This window comes from Haliotis cracherodii, unplaced genomic scaffold (assembly GCF_022045235.1).
Source record: "Haliotis cracherodii isolate W230 unplaced genomic scaffold, xgHalCrac1.p SCAF_7, whole genome shotgun sequence".
Lineage (NCBI taxonomy): Eukaryota > Metazoa > Mollusca > Gastropoda > Lepetellida > Haliotidae > Haliotis > Haliotis cracherodii.
The window spans coordinates 9,830,712-9,838,482 of record NW_027266330.1 but is presented as its reverse complement, the minus strand read 5'-3'; the positions used below and the strand labels follow the sequence as shown (position 1 = coordinate 9,838,482).

The 7,771-nt window shown below is 40.0% G+C and overlaps 1 pseudogene; it reads left to right on the top strand.

Moving 5' to 3' along the window:
• The first annotated feature begins 1,491 nt into the window (after positions 1–1,491).
• Positions 1,492–7,771, top strand: part of LOC139447057 (interaptin-like) — a 43,281-nt pseudogene continuing 37,001 nt past the window's right edge.

The window sequence follows — 7,771 nt, the reverse complement described above, 5'->3', positions numbered from 1 at the left end:
ATGAGCAAAACATTTAGACACACAACGTCACACCTGAGTGGCCATTTCGTAGTTCTGGATCACTTTCAACATGTTTAGCGGAATGGCTCAATGTGTTGATGTCTGTTTTCTCTATTAATGAGAAGTTGCGATGGGATAGCCTTGTCTTTAAAGATTTAATTCACCACATGATCTGAACGGACTCCCTCACACCAAACAACAACAAATGAATGCTTTTACCGAATCCTCATATATGCAGTGCAACACAGCTACAAACACATTCCATCAATAAAATACACTACCATATAACAATATTCTGAATGTGTGAATGATTGCAAAGTTTGTCAGAAAACATGTGTCGCCAGAGGGGTTTAAACACGCATCGTTTGATTTGAGGACGTCTATTTGTCGACATCAAATTCGGCGACACGGTGGGAAATTAACTATAAAGTATTTTCATGATCAGTGCATGTTACTCAAGTTTGAGCATGTTCCAAAGATCATTGGCTCTTATCTTACAGACATGACACCCCGAAACAGTTTATTCAGCTGACGCGAGTATATGCTGTAAATCACTTTTACGCAATTCCTTATATTCCTCTAAAGTATTATTTCAACACTCGAAGATATTAAACAACACATATAGATTAAGTGTATCATGTCGATGTTGACTTAATACACGTATATACAATCTCTGTTCTGGTAATTTGATTGGCTTGAAGGACATCATTGTTGTGATCATAACTCGGACTACTTTACTTGCTGAGCGAGCAACAGCAATCTACTGAAAGGTGGATTGACAGGAATGACAGTGTGTACACTAACGAGTTTTCACTCTGAACCCATAAACCCAACACTGTTTGTTTTATCAGCGAGTTATATAATATTATGATAAAGATATTTATATCATGCAGAACAAAAGCTCTCGTGATTGCGGTCTCTTCTGCCACGAAACATGAAACACTTTTTCTCACTACCAACTTTTGGGGAAATTGCATTTGAACAATTCCCGTGGTCGTAGGTTCGAATCCCAGAATCGCTCCGATCATGATTTGTGGCTTGTCAGCACATAGCCGTACTCGCGGGTTTCAATTTGTAGCATTTAAGACCTGCATCAATGCAGGCTTTCCTCACACATTAAGCTGACACACCGTGATATAACTGAAAACACAGTTCAAAACAGCAATAAACGCAATCCACTCACTGTAATCTCTGAGGCTATGGATAAGCTAATTGTATCAGTTGTGGAACCTCAAGTTTCTGGATAGAAAATTCATGTTAGAAACATCACCTGCTAAGAAAAATCTAGTCTGTCAATGTCAGTGTGACACAGTAATGTACCACTCAACATAGCGACAACTTTGACCTACTACATTTCTTATTCAATTGTAACTTGCAAATCACGTCACCGGTACACAAGCACGTGAGACGACATCTTTCTCACACAGGGTGGCTTTGTACGCTACCACGTGACATGCATTTAGATTGTGTACAGTGAGGAGTGGCCCTCGTTCCCTCGAACAGGTAGCGGACAGTTATATTCTAGCTGGATAGCGATGTGTTGAAAACCTCAGCCACAAGTCCCTTTTGCCGTCTTCTGGGGTAAGACATTTGGCTTAGGCTGACAAGAAGTAAGTGAAACTATAGCAAATGAAGAGCTTTTATAAGGTAGGCTTGAGTAAATATATTTCATTTGTTTAACTGGTCATGTTATAGCCCGTGTTAACAAATGATCTGAGAGAGTCCTCTCTGTGTATGGCTGTTGTATGAACTCTATGTTTTTGTATTGTAGTGGGTCATTATAGTGTCATAGTTGGGCTTCACACTTTCTAAAATATCCATACCTTGAGGCTAAGTATGACGTTGGCGACGCTACCTTACATATTCTCAATCAGATTAAATGTTTCGTTCACTGCATGGCCACACGCGACTATCAGCAGACATTAAGGTCGGCGCGTTGCGTAATTTGTACAACTGAACAATATCGACATGTTCCAGATACAGAGTTGTTGAAAATGCCTACGTGCACCTTCTGCCGTCTTCGGGTGTATCAGATATAAATGTGGGTAACGTCTAATCGGTGACTATTCCACCCATTTTCTGTCTAGATTTGGATATTGTAATACCGTGCGAAACATCTGAGACATTGTTCTCGTGCTTCACAAATTAAGTGCTAAATGGATAAACAGGAACATTGCACACAAATATGGTAATAGGCGGGATTTAAATCACATTGTATGTCCCCCTTTAAGTAGCATTATAGAGAACCCGTAGATCAATCTTGATTGGTTCTTTCATTATGTCTGATTTGTGATCAAGTTGTTTTCTATTTCGACTTCTTATTTATTTGACACATACATACGTGATTGTAGCAGTTTGATAAACACTTGTATTGTGTGACATCATCGACTTAATTTCATTCCATAAACACATTTTAAAGCTACCGATATTAAGTATGTCATCAGTGCATATCATGAATGTAGGGACATAGCACCAACTCTAGCTTTGTCACGTGATACTGGCCTACTGATAACATTGTGTTGTAAGTCGGGTGAGATATTATTAACATTTTCAACATTGTATGTTTATGCCGTAGAGTTTCATGTGTTGAGTTTCCACTTCCACTGACGTTCAAATTTTGTTTCACTGTTGATCATGGCGGGGGCCATTTCGGACTGTCAATAGATGTCAACTTTTTGTGTCATATTCCATGTGTATTTTACGCCTCATATATTTGGATTCACCACAAATATAATATTCATACGACCCATTTTGTAGACATTTGAGTTTGAAGCCTTGAATGTGTTCATAGACAATAAGAAACAACTGTTTATGATGTAAATTGAGTTCAGTGTTAGTGTTCGGGTAGATAAGGTGCATCTAGAAAGCTGTAGTTGAAAATGATTTCATACTTCAAGATGGTTAAGCGTAGGCTTGGATGGAAACAAATTTGTTGTACGAAGTATTTTCATTATTACACAGCAAGGCAATGTCTTACTTACTCCCGCAGGGGAGGACGGGTAGCCTTGTGGTTAAAGCGTTCGCTGATCACACCGAAGATCCCGGATCGATTCCCGACATGGGTACAATGTATGAAGCCCATTTCTGGTGTCCCCCGACGTGATATTGTTGGTATATTGCTGAAAACGGCGTAAAATCACTCACTCACTTACTTACTCTCTAATTTCAGACTTTGAAGTACGGAGAAGCTTATATCTACCAAATACTTAAATACTCAATGTATGTCACCCAATTTAATTGTATATTTCATTGCTAAACATTTGAATTGGTTTATGTCAATTACACCAATAATTTGTAAGCTATTTTCTGGTGTTTTGTCTCTGGAAGGTTGTGCACATCATCTTCTAACATCTTTAATACTGGTTGTTTGTGCTGACCTCTTTCAAACTATGACCCTGTCTTAAACTGTATTTAGTACATACGATGATTGTCGCTTTACATATCCTCTGGAAAGCCATCACCAAGCCTATTGCAGCCGGCCACATGCCTTTTGAAGTTTTAATGCAGACACATAACAAACATTAAAAAAGAAATAAAGACACGAGGGGCGCAGAGTGGTTATTCTCCCTGCAGTGTTTTATTGTACGGTATACAACGACTACGAGTCGTATTTTTGTATATGATATATCAAAATAATGTACAGCCGTTTAAGGATGCTATTAAAATGTACATTTAAAACCATTTACCTTATTTATAACTACGATGACTCCTCCATAGAATCCGACCTCGGCAATGTCGGAGAAGTCCATTTTGAGAACAGGTTTGTCAAGTTAGGTATTTCCCTCATTTTCTCACAATCCTAACGTCGACTATCTGTACATTTTCTCCTCATACCGATTGTCATATCCTCATATATGAATGCGATCGTCCAACCACTGCGTTCATCTGCGTACCCTAGCTACATCTTTGGGGAACACCTCACACGACATTTCCCTTTCAGAACGTCGTCCAATATATGACGTCATCAAGTTGCAAGCTCATGTTCGAATCTTCAGCAATGACTTCATGATAGAAAAATGTCTTATCTTGAAATGAAGCACTTAGCTGTTCATATCTCTTTGCAGTTTATTGCGTAGCTATTTACATATTGATTTAAACTCAATAATGGTCACCACATGAAACAACCATCATACCTGGTCTTGTTTTCATTTTACAGATACCATCACGCACGCATTACATCGCAGGATGGATATTCCCCATATTGTTATCCTGCAAAGGAATCACGTATATCTAAAGTCGAACCTTCAGGTCGACCCTGTGCTGGATGCCTTGTACCAGGACCGTGTCTTCACACAGGAAGACTTTGGCAGGTGTAGACAAGCTGCACCAGAGAGACAATGTGAACTGTTCCTTGAGATTTTGAAGAAAAAAGGGGTTGAAGGCTACAGGGCACTGTGTGTTGCCCTCGATTCAACACAACAATTTATCAAGGAGAAACTTGATGAGACCTCAACTGAAGAAGGTATTTCAACCTATCACATGCCTCTTAATTTATCGAATATAATATTACTTTTCAAAATCTACAAAAAATGTTGGTGTTTTAATTCAGGTTGGTTCTAAGCACCATAGGCTGTGAAATTGCAACTCATCAGTGGAAGTTAGAAGGATTTTTTTCACTTAATACACATGTAGTTTTCAATGTGCATCAGATATCAATAATGTACACCTATTAACAATGAACTATCCTAGATTGATCTTGGAGAAATATGAATGTTTCCGCCCAGGTTTTGGCTTACTGAAGTCAGTGTAGCTACACTCCCATTCATGTGGACTAAGAAAGAAAAGACAAATCATATAATACGTTCCTGATCGATACATTGGGGTAGGTCTTGGACACACGGACAAGTATATGTTTCTAGGCGTTTTACCAAAGAGAAGTTTACCAAAGTACATGTTATAGTCCCGAGGCTAATAATATTTCCTATCCTGGCACAACATATTCCAATGTCCTTCTGCACTTCGATCATATGACGCATAATCTAAAACGTGTTCATCGAGAGCCCTAGTTGCCATTGCTTATTCTGTTATGGGTTATTCATTACGTCCCTTCTCATCAGACAATTGATACAGGGGTGCTTTCTGTTGGGAATTATATTCTTTGACTTTGGCTTTACTACCCTTGCACAAGTGTCTACTTGGGAACCGGCGCTCAGAGAATTACTATGCAGTCCACACCTTTCTGTGGGTGATCCAACGTTAAGGAAAGCAACACCATACTGCGAATGGCTATCAGAAACCCGTTTCCGTTTTCATCTTACTAACACGCAGAACTACACGTTATTTTAACCACTCATCACAGTTTTCCTCCACATTAGGGATGGGCAATTCCATCGGCGGCTACTCCATTTGGTAGATATTGACTGCTACAACTTCCAGAGCCATCCTGGTTTCTGACAGCAGTGCCTTCAGTTACACTTTCTCCAAGTACAGTCTTGTGATAACGCCTTAGCCCTGGGGATGTGATCACACGAAAACTATCACGACTACTATGTGCTTGGTGTCTCCGTCCCTGACACCTAATTATGTATTCACATATTCCGGATGTCCCAGTGAGCACTCCACAGACGTTAGCTGCAAATTCAGAATAGTGGAGAAACTTTAAACGGGTGTGACAATAACATTCTCGCCTCAGGCCAATTGACTCATAAGATTCGCTCCAGCCATGATCAACTGGGAATAGCCAGGACTATTAGTGACAGCCACTGTGGTAACACTCCAGTGACTTGTTGGGCAGAACATTTCTACACGTTGCTGACCGGCGTGCCACTAGAGGCCTTGTTTCACCACATCTCGGGCGTTACACATGTCGTCGCAGACGCGATGTCAAGGCGACACCAGTCCACGACAATATTATGACAACTTCATCCGAATTTCTTTTAGTGGATTGGTTACCAGCTGAACACGCCGAACACTGATGTGGGCGCTACAAGATACGACCACCTGCTTCCAATGTTTCGACTCTCCAATCTCAGATTCACTCTTCTGGGATCATGATCCACTGGCCATGTTCTGGAACACAATGCACACCTTCATATTGTCGACACCACCACTACTACTTAGAGTACTGCTGACGTTGACTAAAACTAGTGCCAACGTCTTTCAATTGTTCCTTATTGGCTCAGGAGACTATGGTTCCAGAACTAGAAAGATCACAGGAATCCTGGAAACCACCCTGGGAAAGACAACTCTGCAATGCTTGCATGTAGTAGACCCATTAATCCTTAGACCGTTGGCTCTGCACGTGAGGTATATCCACATCCATCAACCCATTCCTTGCAGTTCCTAGGTCCAGAAGAGTGTCATGCTTGTATTTGGGACGTCAATGCCTTGGATGTAACTTAACTTAAATTTGACAATGACCAGATGCCCACATATGGACCTAATGTGGGATTTCGTGGTCAAACACCATTGTTTTCCAGATATTCTTTGTGTCACATTGTGTCACAATAACTATTCAGAGGGATTGTTGGTCTCCGATTCTATGGGACTCACGTATTATAAGCCGCGCTGCTCGACCATGAAGCATCGATTTACATGTTAGAGTTGAGGATGTGGCAGGGGGCAGCATATTCTTATCCACACGTGTTCCAGAGATTGTTAGCAAAAAGACAAGCTGCAGAACTAGGTTTCAAGCGTTGCAAAATGTTGTGTCAATATGTATGCTACATGAATTTGGTTATTCAAGCTATTAGTATCCTTACATTGTCACAAGAAGTCTCTGTCCCAGGCCCAATTACCAAACCACATGCTGATGAGAATACAGTTGAGTATCAAGGACGGGTAACTCTGCTTGGTAACCAATGGCGACGTGTGTTCCCATGTGGTATGCTTTGGCTTCTATTTTATATGATCAAATGGAAGTACATTGTGCCAGGATAAGTATTCTTATAACATGAATAGCAAAAGTCGACATGCAAGGAATTATTTAAAATGATATCAACTTTAATTCCTTTTAGAAGATATGTGTTAAGAGTCTTATAAATCTTGTTGTCTACTGGCGCAATATTTTCAGGTAGTTCAGATCTCATCTATGTCAACAAGGACAAGCTGGAAGCTCACCACAAAAAACAACTTGCTGAAAAAGATGGGCAAATAGCTGACATGCACTCTGTACGTTGTGGAGTGACAGCACAAGCTCTTCTATTTGTTATGTTAAGAGCTCCCTCGTTTTGAGAAGATATATATATTTAGATGTATATGATTTTAACAATAGTAGATTTTTAAAAGTACATTTACACCAACGTTGGAGTGAAACATGTAAAAACTGACATAGACTGCTACATGTATAAGTAGTCAATATTTACTTCTTAAACTGTCATTCGCGTTTGTTTTAAGGCAATGGAAAGACTTGAGGAGCAAGTTAAACAGAAAGACACAGATCATGCTGAACTGGAAGAACAACTTATAAAAGAAAGAGGGGATCGCACAACACAGATAGAAAAGAAGAATGAGGAAGTTGAAGCTCGTAATCTGACATTAATAATGATATAGTTAAATATCGCTTCTATCCACAATTTTGATTTTGCCTATTTTACCAGTAACAAATGTTATATTTGGGATAACACTTTTTTAGTAAAGTACAGACTCTCGTACTTGTTAAGGTTGAGTCCCATTCGGGAATCGAACCCATACTGCCAGGGTGAGGTACCTAATCGCCATCACACAAAGTCCGCGATCGTACCCACTCAGCCACCAAGGCTTTCAAAAATTGGAAGTCCGACAACTGGTAGTCTAGATCACGTACTTTGTATACCCCTCTGACAAGCGTAAA